The following is a 19694-nucleotide window of genomic DNA, read 5'->3' on the forward strand; positions in this document are numbered from 1 at the left end:
TGTGGTGTTTAATGATGGATGAATAAATAGAGGACATTTTTTTAAGTAAAGCTTCAGTGTTAAAATGTGCGCCTCAGAATCTCCAAGCACACTACACGACTGGTACAAGGAGCAGTGAGCTGACCTTGTTTCGGCTTTGGTGTTAATTAAAGACTATGGTCTTTGATTTACAGCTCCAACATGTCGACAGAGGGTTCTCCTGACTGGCCATCATGCTCGGTGGATCTAAGTGACTGTTATGTCCATATAAATAGGGTGACATTGAGTTTTCATGTTGATGAAACAACATAGTTTGATCAGTTACTTCAGGACCTGTAAATTCTTATGAGGAAACTGAAGCAATTACTGTCAAAATAACTGAGAATATGGTGGGATTAAAAGAATTTGAGTAAGTAAATAGAAAACAATATTACACTGCAGTTACTTGGAATTCAGAAAGTCCCGACACAGTATAGCTGAGATGTTTGTTTAGAACAACATATTAAATGAATGTGCTATAAAGCTCAAAGGGTTTACCAGGAATTGAAAACAATAGGTCATTTTTTTCAAAAACCGCTCCATGTCTGTCTCCAGTTTGGGTGTGGTATTACAACTTGGAACTGAGCTGCAGAACCACACCCAACCAGGAGACAGACAGGGAGAAGTTGTAAAAATAAATTATCTATGTTTTTAGATTCCTGGATAATCCCTTAAAAGGCTTACTCCACTGCCCATTGACTGCTTCAGTGTTCACACCCACCCCCTCGTGATGTCACGGCATGCCCCCTCAATGAAAGTCTATGGGAAGGGGGTGCGGCGGCCACAGACTTGCATTGAGGGGGCACTATGTGACGTCACATGATGGGGCGTGAACACACAGCACACAGCCTTCAGGAACTCAATGTTCCGGATGCTGGGGAGCGGAGTAACCCTCTAAAATGTTGGCACCAGACAACTGCTCACTAATCCACAGCAGTTGCTTAGTTCTGAAAGTTTGTAAATTGCACTTGTTTACATTTCAGCCCACATTTACCTCTTTTCAATTGTCAATCTCCCAGCTTAAAATTAATTACCGTCCTACTTTTTTTTTCTTTTTTTCTACTATCCTGCTATGCTATCTGCTATCTCTACCTGAGATAATGATAGTATGTGAGGTGGATTGCTTAGATCTGTTTCGCTAAGCAAGCTGAACATTACAGTGGGAGGGAATGAGACATTGGGAGAAAAAAGAGGTTGTATCAGGGATCATGCTTTAGCAATGCAGTGCATGCACAGCACTATAAAATTCAGAACAGCAGGAAAGCCGTCCTCCAGGAGTCCTAAAAGGTGAAATCTTGGAACCATGAAAACTTGGACGAAGATGTACTTTAGTATTTTAGAACACTGACCCCTGCACTGACAAAACAGGTGCCGAACGTTCTCTGCTATGCTTCTTCAACTACAATTATTTAGAGAATTATCAAACATTGTGTAAAGGAACAGTGGAGCAGTTGCTATTAGTAACTAATCATATTTAAAGGGGTATTCCAGGCCAAAACTTTTTTATATATCAACTGGCTCCGGAAATTGAAACAGATTTGTAAATTACATCTATTAAAAAATCTTAATCCTTCCAATAGTTATTAGCTTCTGAGGTTGAGTTGTTGTTTTCTGTCTAACTGCTCTCTGATGATTTAGCTCCCAGGACGTGACATCATCATTGAGCAGTTAGACAGAAAACTTCAGAAGCTAATAACTATTGGAAGGATTAAGATTTTTTAATAGAAGTAATTTACAAATCTGTTGAACTTTCCGGAGCCAGTTGATATAAATATATATATATATATATATATATATATATATATATATATGTATATATATATATATATATATATATATATATATATATATATATATAAAAGGTTTTGCCTGGAATACCCCTTTAGGCTTTTATTTTTCATTTCTAATCTAATTGATTGTTATGGGCAACTGCTCGGCTATTGTTTTGCACAAGGCCTGAAAAATCACCCATATTGTCCCAGATTTATTAACCTGCTTAAAATATGTCTGATTTTACTTTAGCAACCAATCACAGCTCAGCTTTCATTTTCCTAGAGCTATTTAAGATATTAAATCTGAGCTGTAATTTCATGCTATAAGCAAAAGACAGTTAGTTTTTTTCAGTTTGTGTGCACTTTTCTTTTGAAAACAGTAGAGAAATGGTCCTGCTTCTGTGTTGTTTACAGATCACTGTCCCTCACAAAGATCTTCACCTACACCTGCTTTCTCTAAAATGGCTACTCAAGCTATGTGTGAAGGCTTTTATGGTGGCTTTGACATTACCACTATACTGCTTCCTGATTGGTTTGGAGAGCTGTTTGCAAGGCATCATGAGGTTATGTTATCCTTTTCCTTTCTGCAATGTGGCTGACGCTATTCTAGCAGGTTTGTGGAAACAAATATCCCAAGGTTCAGGTTTGCGTCTGACCAAACATTTAATAAAGTTTGGACTAACAAGGGTTCAATAGGTTCAATTTGCTCTTCTCTATTTATGAGTGTTTCCTGTTTTTGTCAGATGAATAGCATATTGTAATTCCCATTGTCTGCTCTTCAACATAATCACATACTATTATATATTTTGAATTTGGTTAACACTTTCACACGTACAATTATGATGTGTGCGTAACTGATGCACAAATACTTGCCCAAGTATTCTGTAACCTCTTAACGATACAGAACATAATTGGTCTGGTACTTAATGCACCGGAACGTACATTTATCCTGTACTGCGAGGACCGGAGGAGTGGTGCTCATGTCATGCACGAAAGGTCACGGCTGCTATCAGCAGCCAGGGATCCGCTGGTGATAGTGGACATCAGCGATCACACTGATGTCTGCGATTAACTCCTTAGATGCTGTGATCAATACAGATCACGGCATCAGCGACAATGAGATCGGTAAAATGGATGATTGGATCACCCACAGCGCTGCCGCTGGGATCCGATCATCCAGCATGGCAGCCAGAGTTCCCCTCTCCGGCTACCGGCCATCTCCAGGGGTCTTCTGCTCTGGCCTGAGATCGAGCAGGCCAGAGCAGAAGATTGCCAATAACACTGATCAGTGCTATGCCTTATGCATAGCACTGAACAGTATTAGCAATCGAATGATTGCTATAAATAAACATAAAAAGGGTAAAAAAAAAAGGAAAGAAAAGTAAAAAAAAAATTTTAAAATCCCCTCCCCCAATAAGAATGTAAATCATCAATTTTTCCGATCCTACCCCCAGAAAATGTAAAAAAAAAAAAAAAAGTTATAAACATATTTGGTAATGCCACATGCATAAATATCCGAATTATCAACATATAATGTTAATGATCTAATACGGTGATCCGCATAGATGGAAAAAAAATGTACAGCATGAAAACACATGTGGCTGTAGGATGTGCTGTCCATATCATGGAACTGTTTGTGTCACTACAAGGGGTAACTGATTTTCTTATGTGATGGCAATGTATTGCTCCATAGCAAAGACATGACTGAATAACTCACCACAACACCTCCATATTTAAACTGACCTTTGTTGGATCAGTTGTAGTCCATAGCAGTCCTCAAAGTTTCTCATTTAGGACATTACTGCAAATAAAGACAATGGTGGCTGGCTGTCAGTGGCAGTACACCTAATGGGAGCCATGATACCAAAATGTCCTTCTGCTAAGCATCTAGAAATGCCACATGCAGAGACAGGGTTGTTCAATGAAAGGGCCAATGTGTCTTGCCTGTAGTATCCAATTATCTCTATTGGTGTTTGGCTTAGGCTATGTATAGCCTGTTCACTGTGTGTGTGTGTGTGTTTGCCCTCATAGAACAGCCTAGACGGTGTACAATTTGTCAAAAGTATCCTCCTGCTTCTCTCCGTCCAATTATATGACCCTCTCAAAGTCTGTCAACAGGCCAAAATGTCTTTGAGTGTGTTGTAGTGGTATGTCTAGAAGTCAATGATCTCTCACCAAGAGGTACACTATCGTAATTTTCCTCGTAAAAACATATTATAGAGCAATGAGGATAACACTTTTATGCCCTTTATGCCCCCGGGGCATAACTGTATGACAAGTTTTGTAGTAATCGACATTTCTGGGAGCATTATTTTCTTAAATTTTTTTCTTGTCGGTGAGTTATTGATATGCAGTTTTTTCCACCATTGATTGAATGAAGTTAACAAAAAAAAAAAAAAGCTATGACACTTAAGCAACGCCCCCTTTTAGGACAAAAATCAGTATTATGAAAAAGTAATTAAGAAAAGGTACACATTCTTGATAATGGTGTCTAAAAAGTCAAATAAAAAAGGTAATATGGACCAGAAAACTGAGGAAAATGTTTGATAAATTCCCCATATTTGCCCAGATTTATCAGTCAGCCTGAAACTCTAATTGTCTGCTTTTCCATAGCAACCAATCACAGCTCAGCTTTCATATATTGACAAGATCTTGTAAAGTGAAAGTTGAGCTGTGATTGGTTGCTATAGGAAAAAACTGGCAATCAGGGTTTCAGACTGATTTTTTTTTTTATCTCACTGTTATTTTTAACTGACAAAAATACTCTTTAGCCCATGATGATACAGACAGGGAACATGGAGCAATCAGCACCTTTTACCTGACAGCTATAACAGCTCCTCCTGCTATTTGTGACATGAAGCAGTAATTGCTTGGTGGTTTTTGGTACCCGACCATATCTGTGGGCTGAAAACAGGCTGAAAATGGCCAAGCAACCATCTTTTTCATTAATGGACAAACCCCTCTAATTAAAGTGTCTGTCTACCAAAATTAAAACATAATCTTCAACAAAATCAAAACCAGGTAAGATCTTCTTAGAAATAAACAACCATGGGATATTTCTGATCTTAGTTACACCAAGTACATAAGAAAAGCAAAAACTTGAATGAGAACTGTGAACTGAATGTATTTATTGCTTTATGTAGCGCATTTAAATGCTGAATGCATGCTACATTCACTTCATATAGTAAATCACCTATGTATGTGAAACAATGTGTATGGAAGCACTGTGCACACACAACAAAGCCTATAATGATTGCTGAGAATCAGCTTTATCCAACCCATGTATTTATACACAGGCTTATAAAATGACAAAATATAGAGAAGAAAACTTAGAAAAAGATAGGTGCTATAATAATAATTCAAGGAATACATCTTGGTCCAGCATTGATTTATTGGTTTTGAATGCATTATTCAAATACAAAATTGTATAATAAAATTCCAATTATAGCAAAAATCTGAACATGGGAATTATGTATGTCCTCTTACAAAAAGCGGAAACATAAATAAAAACAAAAGCATTATATATGTCTTACAATATGATAAATAGGCTTATTCTGTTTAATATGAAAGCAAAAAATCATGTCTAAAAACCCTTAAAAAATCCAGTAGCTGTCCCGATAGAAAAGAAGTTCTCTTTGACAGTTCCCTCTTTTGTTAAGTCCATAACGGTGGGAGATGTTGCATAACCATGGTATTGTTCTAACGAAATGACAAGAACAGAGATATTCACAGCACTATCTACAATGCTATGTCTATTGTCTGATGTGGTGTTTAATGATGGATGAATAAATAGAGGACTGTTTTTTAAGTAAAGCTTCAGTGTTAAAATGTGCGCCTCAGAATCTCCAAGCACACTACACGACTGGTACAAGGAGCAGTGAGCTGACCTTGTTTCGGCTTTGGTGTTAATTAAAGACTGTGGTCTTTGATCTACAGCTCCAACATGTCGACAGAGGGTTCTCCTGACTGGCCATCATGCTCGGTGGATCTAAGTGACTGTTATGTCCATATAAATAGGGTGAGATTGAGTTTTCATGTGGATGAAACAACATAGTTTGATCAGTTACTTCAGGACCTGTTCTTATGAGGAAACTGAAGCAATTACTGTCAAAATAACTGAGAATATGGTGGGATTAAAAGAATTTGAGTAAGTAAATAGAAAACAATATTACACTGCAGTTACTTGGAATTCAGAAAGTCCCGACACAGTATAGCTGAGATGTTCGTTTAGAACGACATATTAAATGAATGTGCTATAAAGCTCAAAGGGTTTACCAGGAATTGAAAACTATAGTTAATTTCTTTCAAAAATACTGTAGCTATGTTTTTCAATTCCTGCATAATCCCTATAAAAAGTTGGCACCAGACTACTGCTCACTTATCCACAGCAGTTGCATAGTTCTGGAAGTTTGTAAATTGCACTTGTTTTGCTAAGCAAGCTTAGCTCTGTTTTGCTAAGCAAGCTGAACATTACAGTTGGAGGGAATGAGACATTGGGAGGAAAAAGAGGTTGTGTAAGGGATCATGCAGTAGCTGGGCAGTGCATGCACAGCACTATAAAATTCAGAAAAGCCTGAATGCAGTCCTCCAGGAGTCCTAAAAGGTAAAATCTTGGAGCCATGAAAACTTGGACGCGGATGTTTTACTTTAGAACACTGTCCCCTGCAGAACACGTGCAGAACATTCTCTGCAATGCTGCTTTAACTACAGAGATTTATCAGACTTTGTGTAAAGGAGCAGTGGAGAAGATTCTTTTAGCAACTACTCAGATTAAAGCTTTTATTTTTCATTTTCAATCTAATTGATTGCTATGGGCAACTGCTCCACTATTCTTTTGCACAAGACCTGAAAAATCACCCATATTGACCCAGATTAATTAACCTGTTTAAAAGCTCTCTGATTTGAAAGCTGAGCTCTGATTTGTTGCTATAAGCAAACCAGACAGTTTTTGTTTTAGTTTGTGTGCACTTTTCTAAAAGTAGTGAAAGGGTCCTGTGTTGTTCACAGATCACTGTCCCTCACAGATATCTTCACCTACACCTGCTATCTCTAAAATGGCTTCTCAAGCTATGTTCAAATGCTTTTCTGGTGGCTCTGACATCACCCTTATACTGTCCTCTGATTGGTTTGGAGAGCTTTTTGCAATGCATTATGGGCTACCATGAGGTCATGTTATCCTTTTCCTTTCTGCAATGTTGCTGACTCTATTCTAGCAGGTTTGTGGAATCAAATCTCCCAAGGTTCAAATTTGCGCCTTACCAAACATTTAATAAAGTTTGGACTAACCAGGGTTCGATAGGTTCAGTTTGCTCTTTATTTATGTGTTTCCTGTTTTTATTAGATGAATAGCATATTATAATTCCCATTGTCTACTCTTCAACATAATCAACATACTATTATATATTTAGAATTTAGGTGACACTCTCAAAACTACAATATTAATGTGTGTGTAACTGATGCACAAATACTTTAAACAATGATTCTATTATAGTAACACTTTATATATTTTTATATTTCTATATTTTCAATATTTTAAGCCTGTATATAAAATTTTAAGTACTGCTTAAATATACAGAACGTATCTTTCTGTATACTTATAGTATCTTGAAAACTGTAGATGCTGTAGATAACAGTAAAAAAAAATGTGTGTCTGATATCGTACAATCAATACAGTGTTTTTCTTTCCATTTATTTCTTGTAATAACAGAGAGAGGTGCACAGAAGTAACTATCATTGCACTGTGTTATTACAGCCCAGTGCTATTTGTAATGCTATATTCATATGTAGTTTGTTTTGCAGTAAGCTTTTCATACAAAGCCATATTTTTTTAACTGAATCATGCCTATAGAAGACAATATTATTGACATCTTTTCCTATTTATATATTTTTATTACTGAAAGAACTACTAAAGACCCCCTTGAACGTTGGAAACACTTACAGATGCAGCTTTTAGTGCAATTTATGTTAAAATTTAGGTTTGTTGGTAGGAAATGCTGTTCAAAATGCTACATCTATAACATGTTACATTTTAAAAAGTGCCCACCAGGGGAAAAAACAAACAAAACAAAAAAAAAACAATGCAAATACAACCAACAAAAAACATATTGGTAAAATTTTTGAATAATTGCATTCTTATTGCCAATCAATATTTTCCATGCATATGATATTATATTTACTCTATTAATTAAAAGTTTCACGGCACTTAATACATTTGGAAGATTTTGAAAGGATGGCATATTTTATATAAACTCCAATGGTTTAGTTTATTACCGAAAATTGTGTTAACACATATTTTTATATACATGATATATTTGAGCCCTATTTTGTAGAGAATGACATATTCATTGCTTTTCATTGCATTCATATTCAGATACATTGCTTTTTAGAAACAACAAAAAGACAGAAAAGAATATCTTTTTTAAATTTTATGAAAACCAAACACTATTATCGAATGCACAGTAGATTTAAAGTGATGCTAAAATCAACAAAGTTTAAGCTCCCTCCCACACACACACAACCAATTTGCACTCAATAACCCATAATGAGAATGTAAACAGAAATTTAGATTTGTCTAATTTATTAAAAAGGAAACATTTAAATATTGCATTGACATAACTATTCAGAGCATTTACTTGGTACTTTGTTGAAGTACCTTTGGCAGCAATTACAACCTCCAGTCTTCTTTGGTATGATGCCACAAGATTTGTCCACCTGGATTTGGGTATTTTCAGCCATTCTTGGTGGAAGCCATTTTATGGTCTCTCTAGACATTTTTTATTGGATTTAAGTCAGGGCTCTGGGACACTCAATGATATTAATAGAATTATCCTTAAAGGGGTACTCCGGTGGAAAACTTTTTTTTTTTTTTATCAACTGGTGCCAGAAAGTTAAACAGATTTTTTAATTACTTCTATTAAAATAATCTTAATCCTTCCAGTACTTATAAGCTGCTGAATACTACACAGGAAATTATTTTCTTTTTGGAACACAGTGCTCTCTACTAACATCACGAGCACAGTGCTCTCTGTGGAAATCTCTGTCCATTTTAGGAACTGTCCATAGCAGCATATGTTTGCTATGGGGATTTTCTCCTACTCTGGACAGTTCTTAAAATGGACAGATATGTCATCAGAGAGCACTGTGTGCGTGATGTCACCAGAGAGCTCTGTGTTCCAAAAAGAAAAAAAAATCCTCTGTAGTATTCATCAGCTAATAAATACTGGAAGAATTAAGATTTTTTTTTATATAGAAGTAATTTGCAAATCTGTTTAACTTTCTGCCACCAGTTGATTTAAAAAAAAAAAAAAAAAAGTTTTCCACTGAAGTACCCCTTTAAGCCACATCGGTGTTTTCTTGGCTGCGTGCTTAAGGTTTTGTCTTGTTGGAAGGTGAACCTTTAGCCCCATCTATAGTCCAGAGCAAGTTTTTATTAAGAATATTTATGTACTATAGCTTCTCGGCCTTTTGGCTAAGACCAAGTGTGGTGTCTGTTCTCATCAGTTTAACCCCTTAACCACTTATGGACCTAGGGCGTATGGATACGCCTTAACGTCCTGGTACTTAAGGACCCAGGGCGTATCCATACGCCCGTGGGAATTTCGGTCCCCGCCGCGCGCCGGGCGGGGACTGGGCCGGGGTGACTGCTGTTATCAATCAACAGGCACCCCGCGCAAATGCCCAGGGGAGTCATCAGACCCCCCCGTCGGCGAAGTGAATTCACACTTTTCATTTGCGCCGATTCCGGGTCATACGGGTCTATGGTGACCCAAGCCTCCAGCTTTTGCAAAACAACAACTCCCAGCATTTCTGGACAGCAACTGACTGTCCAGGCATGCTGGGAGTTAAGCAACAGCTGGAGGAACCCTGTTTGTGAATCACTGGTGTAGAATACCCCTATGTCCACCCCTATGCAATCCCTAATTTAGTCCTCAAATGCGCATGGCGCTCTCTCACTTCGGAGCTCTGTCGTATTTCAAGGAAACAGTTTAGGGCCACATATGGGGTATCGCCGTACTTGGGAGAAACTGTACTACAAATTTTGGGGGTCTTTTTTTCCTTTTACCGCTTGTGAAAAGGAAAAGTTGGGGGCTACACCAGCCTGTTAGTGTAAAAAAATTAAAAATTTTACACTAACATGCTGGTGTTGCCCCATACTTTTTATTTCCACAAGCTGTAAAAAGAAAAAAAAGACCCCCAAAATTTGTAATGCAATTTCTCTTGAGTACAGACATACCCCAGATGTGGGCATAAAATGCTCTGCGGACGCACAACAAGGCTCTGGAGTGAGAGCGCACTATGTGCATTTGAGGCCTAAATTGGTGATTTGCACAGGGGTGGCTGATTTTACAGCGGTTCTGACAAACGCAAAAAAAATAAATACCCACATGGGACCCCATTTTGGAAACTACACCCCTCACGGAACGTGACAAGGGGCATATTGAGCCTGAACACACCACAGGTGTTTGACGAATTTTAATTAAATTTGGATGGGAAAATGAAAATTTTTTTATTTTTTCACTAAAATGCTGGTGTTACCCTAAATTTTTCATTTTCACAAGGGAAAATAGGAACCCCCCCCCATATTTGTAACCCCATCTCTTCTGAGTAAGAACATACCCCATATGTAAATTCAAAGTGCTCTGTGGGGGAACGACAAAGCTCAGGAGAGGAGGAGCGCCATTGGGATTTTGTAGAGAAAATTTGTCTGGAATTGAAGGCCACATGTGTTTACAAAGCCCCCATAGTGCTAGAACAATGGACCCCCGACACATGTGACCCCATTTTGGAAACTACACCCCTCACGTAATGTAATAAGGGGTACATTGAGAATTTACGCCCCACAGGTGTCTGACAGATTTTTGGAACAGTGGTCCGTAAAAATGAAAAATTTAATTTTTCATTTGCACAACCCACTGTTCCAAAGATCTGTGGGGTGTAAATACTCACTGCACCCCTTATTAAATTATGTGAGGGGTGTAGTTTCCAAAATGGGGTCACATGTGGGGGGGTCCACTGTTCTGGCACCACGGGGGGCTTTCTAAACGCACATGGCCCCTGAATACCATTCGAAATGAATTCTCTTTCCAAAAGCTCAATGGCGCTCCTCAACTTCTGAGCATTGTAGTTCGCCAGCAGAGCATTTTATGTCCTAACATGGGGTATTTTCATACTCAGAAGAAATGGGGTTACAAATTTTGGGGCTCAGCGGACCCCTTGTTACGTTCCTTGAGGGGTGAAGTTTAGAAAATAGTATGCCATGTGGGTATTTTTTGCTTTTCTGGCACCACAGGGGCTTCCTAAATGTGACATGCCCCCAGCAAAAGTTGCTTTCAAAAAACCAAATGTGGCTCCTTTTCTTCTGAGCATTGTAGTTCACCCGCAAAGCATTTTACGTCCTAACATGGGGTATTTCCATACTTAGAAGTAATGGGGTTACAAATTTTGGGGGGCATTTTCTCCCATTACCCTTTGTAAAAATGGTAAATTTGGGGGAAAAACTGCACTTTAGTGTGAATTTTTTTTCCATTTACACATCCGATTTTAACGAAAAGTTGTCAAGCACCTGTGGGGTGTTAAGGCTAACTTGACCCCTTGTTAAGTGCCTTGAGGGGTTTAGTTTCCAAAATGGTATGCCATGTGGTGTTTTCTGCTGTTCTGGCACCATAGGGGCTTTCTAAATGTGACATGCCCCCCAAAAACCATTTCAGAAAAATTCACTCTCCAAAATCCAATTGTCGCTCCTTCCCTTCTGTGCCCTTTACTGCGCCCGCCGAACACTTGACATACACATATGAGGTATTTCCTTACTCGAGAGAAATTGGGTTACACATTTTGGGGGCTTTTTCTCCTATTACCACTTGTAAAAATTCAAAAACTGGTTCTACAAGAACATGCGAGTGTCAAAAATGAAGATTTTGAATTTTCTCCTTCACTTTGCTGCTTTTCCTGTGAAACACCTAAAGGGTTAACACACTTACTGAATGTCATTTTGAATACTTCGAGGGGTGCAGTTTTTATAATTGGGTCATTTGTGGGGTATTTCTAATATGAAGGCCCTTCAAATCCACTTCAAAACTGAACTGGTCCCTGAAAAATTCCGATTTTGAAAATTTTGTGAAAAATTTGGAAATTGCTGCTGATCTTTGAAGCCCTCTGATGTCTTCCAAAAGTAAAAACATGTCAACTTTATGATGCAAAAATAAAGTAGACATATTATATATGTGAATCAATGTATAATTTATTTGGAATATCCATTTTCCTTATAAGCAGAGAGCTTCAAAATTAAAAAAAATGCAACATTTTCAATTTATTCATCAAATTTTGGAATTTTTCACCAAGAAATGATGCAAGTATCAACAAAATTTTACCACTAACATAAAGTAGAATATGTCATGAAAAAACCATCTCGGAATCATAATGAAATGTAAAAGCATCCCAGAGTTATTAATGCTTGAAGTGAAAGTGGTCAGATGTTCAAAAAATGGCCGGGTCCTTAAAGGGGTACTCCGGTGAAAACCTTTTTTCTTTTAAATCAACTGGTGGCAGAAAGTTAAACATATTTGTAAATTACTTCTATTAAAAAATCTTAATCCTTCCTGTACTTATTAGCTGCTGAATAATACAGAGGAAATTCTTTTCTTTTTGGAATGCTCTCTGATGACATCACAAGCATAGTTCTCTCTGCTGACAATTTTATAATAATAATAATAATGCTTTATTTATTGTTGTCCTTAGTGGGATTTGAACCCAAGTCCCCAGCACTGCAAGGCAGCAGAGCTAACCACTGAGCCACCATGCTGCCCTTAGCATACATCTGCTATACATCTGCTATGCATGGTTGCTAATATGGACAGAGATGTCAACAGAGAGCACTGTGCTCGTGATGTCATCAGTGTTCCAAAAAGAAAGGAATTTCCTCTGTAGCATTCAGCAGCTAATAAGTACTGGAAGGATTAAGATTTTTTAATAGAAGTAATTTACAAATATGTTTAACTTTCTGCCACCAGTTGATTTAAAAGAAAAAAGGTTTTCACCGGAGTACCCCTTTAAGGTATATTTGGGCTGGGTCCTTAAGGGGTTAAGGACGCAGACCATTTGGGCCTTAAGGACGCAGACAATTTCATTTTTACGTTTTTGTTTTTTCCTCCTCGCCTTCAAAAAATCATAACTCTTTTATATTTTCATCCACAGACTAGTATGAGGGCTTGTTTTTTGTGCAACCAGTTGTCCGTTGTAATGCCAACACTCACTTTACCATAAAATGTATGGCACAACCAAAAAAATGCTATTTGTGTGGTGAAATTAAAAAGAAAACCGCAATTTTGCTAATTTTGGAAGGTTTTGTTTTCATTCCGTACAATTTACGTTAAAAATGACATGTGTTCTTTATTCTTTGTCACAATACAATTAAAATGATACCCATGATAACATACTTTTCTATTACTGTTGAACTTAAAAAAAATTGCAAACTTTTTAACCAAATTAGTATGTTTAAAATCCACCTATTTTGAAGACCTATAACTTTTCCGTATAAGCGGTGGTATGAGGGCTCATTTTTTGCACCTTGATCTGTAATTTTTATTGATGCCATGTTTGCTTATATAGAACTTTTAATCAATTTTTTATACATTTTTTGGGGAATAAAATGTTATAAAAAAGCATCTATTTTGGAATTTTTACATTCACACCATTCAACATTCGGGATCATTAACATTTTATTTTAATAGTTCAGATATTTGCGCACACGGCGATACCAAATATGTATACAAAATATTTTTTAACACTTTTTGGGGGTGAAATCCAGTTCAGCCCCCACAGGGCTCATGTGGCCGTGAGATGTAGGTGCCACGTCTCCAGTGCCCTGACCAGCCATCGTTTCCAACACGTGTTGTAGTAAATAAAGCAGTGGAATGACGTTGATCATCCCGTAATCATGGCGACTGACTAATAATGTAGCTTCTTCAAAGGGCCTGAACAAAGGGCAAGTGTCACGTATAAGCTGCCACTGGTTGACATTGAAGTTACACAGGGGAGTCACCCTATCCACTTAGATCATCAAGAAATTGGTGATGACTTTTATCTGTTTGAATAGTTGGTCCAACATATGGAGGGTGGAAATCCAATGTGTGGAAACAAAACAAATCAGACTATGTTGGGGGATTCCATTTTGATGCTGCCGTTCAAGGAGGGTGTGCTTTGCGGTGGCTGAAGTGCATGCAAAGCTTCCTTCCCATTGTTAGAATGTCTTGCCGATTGGGGGAACACTGCAGGAACTGCTTGACAACCAGATTGAACACGTGTGCCATGCAAGGCGCCTGTCTCAGGCTTCCTTATCACAGTGCAGACCGTTGTCGGTCACCATGGTTCCCATATCCAGTTTTCGTGGAGTAAGCCAAGATTTGATTTCTTGATGAATGACTTTTAGCAGTTCCTCCCCTGTGTGACTCCGTTTGCCAAGGCAAACCATGTGAAGAACAGCATGACACCGCCGTGCCTTGCACACATGGTGTGCTGGAGGGGCACTGAGACTTGTCCATGCAGTGGAGGCTGAGAACACGGTGGAGGATGAGGAGGCAGAGTTGCACACTGTCACAGTACCAACAGCCTGAGAGCGTGGAGGCGGATGCGGGATGACCTCTCCAAGTTGCTGTTGTGGCTGTGCAGGAACCACATTCACTCAGTGAGCCATAAAGGACCACTAAGTGATGCAGAAGGCTGGACAACCACATCGGAGCCACAGTTCTTCCAGGCTGCTTCATAATGACGCTGCATATGTTGTCGCAGGGCCGTGGCGCCAACATTGGGACTCTGGCCACGCTTCACCTTCCGCCGACACATCTTCCATGTGGCCATGTTAACCTCCTCCGGATGCTTGATGAAAAACTGCCACACCGCTGAGTAGCTGATTTTCCCACCAACAGTCCGCACTGATTGACTGCTACTGCCGCCAACTCCAGGAACCCCTGTTCCACTACCTCCCTGGAAGGTAGGCTGCCATGAAGCAGGTGGTCTAATCCTGGAAAGTTTGACTGTAGACTTTGGCACTGCATATGTTTTGGACTACATCTCCCATGATGCTTTGGCAGCATTTGGATGAAAGAGCATTATGGGAGATGTAGTCCAAAACATCTGTAGTGCCGAAGGTTGCCTATGCCTGCTCTAGACTTTCCACTTCTGCCACCATGCAGATTGCCAACCATGATACCACCTTGCTGGCTCAGCTGCGGCCTCACGGGCAACCTACAACCCTGTTGATGTCCTCCTCAGGTACCTCAACAGTGTCTGCTTCAGGAGCCTGAACGCTCACAACACCACCTCCCCACGCCACTCTCCTCATCATTACTTGCCCGCCAAGCAGAGGATGCGGCGGAAGTCTCCTCCACTTCTTGGCTGGGCAGTAGCTGCTCACTGTCCTCTAGTAGATCGTCCTCACTAAAAAGTGGAGCTGAATCCATGGCATGAGATACTTCTGTGGGGTAGGGAACAGCATAGGACAGAGGCAATGGGTGGACAGGGACTGCTCCCAGGCCATGCCAACTGAGGGTTGTGTCTGAGCAACCCAACGACTGTTGACTGGTCAGATGTCACTTGTGATGAAGTGGATGACCGTGTTAACCAATCGATGAAGATGGTTTGCTGGTAGAGACACGACAGCTAGCTGATACTGGGAGCTCAGGCCTCTCGCTGCAACTAATGCTGACACTCGCCCCTAGTCTGCTGCAACCTCTGCCTGATGAATTCAGGCCTCTGCCACTTCTCTGTGCACGTCTTGGTACTTCTTTGCCTGATATACTTAGTGCGTATATGAGGGGAGTACAATACGCTCCACTACGCTTTAAACTGTATTTGTCTAGAACATCAGCAGGTGTGTACTTTTGGTGTACGATGTATGTATGTGGTATGCACTCATGAGGGGAGTACAATGCGTGCTCCAGTACGCTTAAAACAGTATTTGTCTACAACACCAGCAGGTGTGTACGCTTTAAACTGTATTTGTCTAGAACATCAGCAGGTGTGTACATTTGGTGTACGATGTATGTATGTGGTATGCACTCATGAGGGAAGTACAATGCGTGCTCCAGTACACTTAAAACAGTATTTTTCTACAACACCAGCAGGTGTGTACTTTTGGCTGGCCTTTCACAGTCTAGACCCTTAAGACTTCAACAGGGAAAAAAATTTACACCACTTAGATTTAAGTATGTGGTATGCACTTGTGAGGGGAGTACAATGTGCTCTACTACGCTTAAAACAGTATTTGTCTACAACACCAGCAGGTGTGTACTTTTGGCTGGCCTTTCACAGTAACTAGGCCCTTGAGACTTGAACAGGAACAAAATGATACACCACTTACATGTACGTATGTGGTATGCACTTATGAGGGGTGTACAATAGACGCTCCAGTATGCTTAAAACAGTATATGTCTACAACACCAGCAGGTGTGTACTTTTGGCTTGCTTTTCACAGTAATGAGGTCCTTGAAACTTCAGCCACTTAGGGACCCAGGGTGCACAGGTACGCTCTGATGCCGTGGTACTTAAGGAGTATATGAGGGACAAGATGCTTGTTTTGAACCCCAAGAATGTCCACCCACTCATCCACCAAATTGTTTGGGACCTTGTGTACCCATTGCTGGATTAGTGTTACCACATGTACATGGACAACTTTTATACCAGCATCCCTCTGTTCACATCCCTTGCCGACAGATCCACATTCGCTTGTGGGACAGTGCAGAAGAAACAGAGAGACCTTCCTCTAAATTTGATCCAGACACCTATGCCCAAGGGTGAGTCCCGTGCCAATACCCTGGAAAACCTGTTGCTGGTCAGGTATAAGGATAAGAGGGTTGTCCTTATGCTGCCCACAATTCATGGTAACAGCTAAAGATGAGCGAATCGAAGTTGACGAACCCGAATTTGTTACGAATTTCATGAAAAATTTGATTTGCAACGAATGCGAATATCGCCGCGATTCGATCGCACAAATAGCTTCATTAAACTCCATTTTACAGCGTTCCAGGCTATTGGAGACCTAAGATGGCGGATCCAAATGTGAGTACATGGGGCAGGGGATTATGGGAGGGAAACAGCGGCGGGAATGAAGGTAGGCGGGATGACCCTGAATCATATGTGAGATGCAGCCTATCACTGTTCACTGACCCCTGTGATGTCACAGTCCCTATATAATCGGCGGCCATCTTGCCTCTCTTCATTTCATCTATGCACTCAGATGGAGAGGACGGGACTGTGTGTGTGTGAATAGCTCATAACACAGCGTTACACTGCAACTGCTAGTCACATCAGCATTAGGGAAAGGCAGGAGTGCAGAGTGTTACACTGAGAAGGATCATTGATTGCTAAAACTCCTATTCACGTTATTGAGCATTGCAGCAGAGAGGGGCAGATAGCTGTCAGCTGCCTCATACAGATCTCCAAGCTGCCTGAACTTTCTGAAGCATCTTATCTCCTCATTTTTCAGCCCAATTGAGTTTATTTTTTTTGCTCCACAAATCTGCTGCTCAGAATTGTGTGACATGGTGCAATTTAGGGTTTAATCCCTGGATTTTTTTTTTTTTTTTGTGGTGCTGCACTTTGTGGTGCTGCACTGGGTCCTGCTGCTGTTCAGAAATACGTGATTGTTCAGTGGACTGTAGTGCATTTGTACCATTTTGTACCTGTTAATCTGTCAAGGGGCTACATACTGTGCAAACAATAGTATTCACCGGCTGTTTTTTTGCTTATAGTTACGCATATATAACTCCCCTCATCAGTGCATACCGCGTAGGTACATCCAAGTATTTTACCATTTAGTACCTGTTAAGCTGTCAAGATGCTCCATACCGTCAAAGTCCAAACAATAGTATCCACCGGCTGGTGTTTTACAAAAATACAGATTTTTTTCTGCGTATAGTTAGGCTTATTACTGCCCTCATCAGTGCAGACCGCATAGGTACATCCAAGTATTGTACCATCTAGTACCTGTTAATCTGTCAAGGGCCTACATACTGTGAAAGGACAGCCGTATGTAATCACCTGCTGCTGTTCTAGACAAATACTGTTTAAAGAATAGTGTAGCGTATTGTAATACCCTCATAAATGCACTAAGTATGTCAGGCAGAGAAGTGCCAGAACGTGCACAGAGGAGTGGCAGAGGCCTAAATACTTCAGGCAGAGTTGGCAGCAGACTTGGGGCGAGTGGCAGCAGGAGTCGCAGCGAGAGGCCTGAGCTCCCGTTATCAGCCAGTGGTCGTGTCTCCACCAGCAACCCCTCTGCCTTCGTTGATTGGTTAACACGCTCATCCACATCATCACAAGTGACATCTTACAACCCCAGTCAACAGTCGGTGGGTTCCTCAGACACAACCCTCAGTTGGCATGGCCCGGGAGCAATCCCTGTCCTCCCATTGCCTTTGTCCTATGCTGTTCCCTCTCCTAGAGAAGTATCTTATGCTGTGGGTTCAGCTCCACTATTTACTGAGGACGATCTAATAGAGGAATGTCAGCAGCTACTGGACAGCCAAGAAGGGGAGGAGACATGCGCCGCTTGCTCCGCTAGGTGGCCAAGTAGTGATGCGTAGAGTGACGTGGGAGGCGGTGTTGCAAGTGTTCAGGGTCCTGAAGCAGACACTGTTGGAGAACCTGAGGAGGACATCAGTGACGTGCACACAACTGTTGATGAGGATGAAGCCGATCGCAATTGGGAGCTGGGTGCAGAAGGGGCTTCATCATCATCAGGAGAAGAGAGTTGCAGGTTGCCCTTGAGGCAGCAAGGTGGTAGCACGTTTGGCAGTCAGCGTGGTGGCAGGAGTGGAAATTCAGGAGCCAAACATCCCCGGTTTGCCAGTAGCAGTCAATAAGTGCGAACTGTGGGTGGGAAAATCAGCTACTCGGCGGTGTGGACGTTTTTCATAAGGCATCCGGAGGAGGTTCACTTAGCCACGTGCAAGATCTGTCGGCAGAAGGTGAAGCGTGGCCAGGGTCCCAATGTCGGCACCACGGCCCTGCGTCAACACATGCTTCCCCACCATAAAGTGGCCTGGGAGAACCGTGACTCCGATGTAGTGGCCCAGCCTGCCGCAACACCCAGTGGCCATCCACTCCCTCCTTCATCCAGCCAAGGCTCCACCACCTCAGCCGAAGGCAGCTGTGTGTCAAACCCTCCTTCTGGCGCTCCTGCTTCTCCCACTTTCAGTCAGCCATTCCGCCAACTATCCATCGGCGAAGCCATGTCCAAGAGACAACAGTATGCGCCCACTCATCCAACGGCGCAGAAGTTGAATGTGCTCCTGTCCAAGTTGCTGGTGTTGCAGTCCCTCCCTTTTCAAGTGGTGGACTCTGCACCTTTCAGAGAATTGATGGCTTGTGCCGAGCCGAGGTGGAGAGTCCCAAGCCGTCATTTCTTTGCAAAGAAGGCAGTACCAGCCCTGCATAAGTTTGAACAAGAGAAGGTGGGCCAGTCCTTAAGCCTGTCGGTGTGTTCAAAAGTGCAAGGCAGCACCGACGTGTGGAGCTGTAACTACGGGCAGGGACAATACTTTTCTTTTACGGCCCACTGGGTAAATGTGGTTCCTGCACAGCCACAACAGCAACTTGGACAGGTCACACCGCTTCCTCCTCCACGCTCTCGCTCCCAGGCAGTTGGTCCTGTTACAGCGTGCGACGCTGCCTCCTCATCCTCCACCGTGTCCTCGACCTCCACTGCACGTCCAAATCTCAGTGGCCCTTCATCGTACCATGTGTGTAGGGCACGGCGGTGTCAAGCTGTTCTTCACATAGTTTGCCTTGGCGAACAGAGTCACACAGGGTAGGAACTTCTAAAGTTCATTCGTAAGGAAATCAGAGTATGGCTTACTCAACGAAATCTGGAAATGGGAACCATGGTGACTGACAACGGGAAAAACATTG

General features: G+C 41.1%; 1 protein-coding gene and 1 pseudogene across 1 annotated transcript in view; one reads left to right on the top strand and one right to left on the bottom strand.

The window, feature by feature from the left end:
- CDH9 (cadherin 9) overlaps positions 1–19694 on the bottom strand; it is a 212072-nt gene that overhangs the window by 119159 nt on the left and 73219 nt on the right. The window lies entirely within an intron of this gene.
- Positions 9239–9374, top strand: LOC130274648 (U2 spliceosomal RNA; annotated as a pseudogene).

This window comes from Hyla sarda, chromosome 5 (genome assembly GCF_029499605.1).
Source record: "Hyla sarda isolate aHylSar1 chromosome 5, aHylSar1.hap1, whole genome shotgun sequence".
Classification (NCBI taxonomy): domain Eukaryota; kingdom Metazoa; phylum Chordata; class Amphibia; order Anura; family Hylidae; genus Hyla; species Hyla sarda.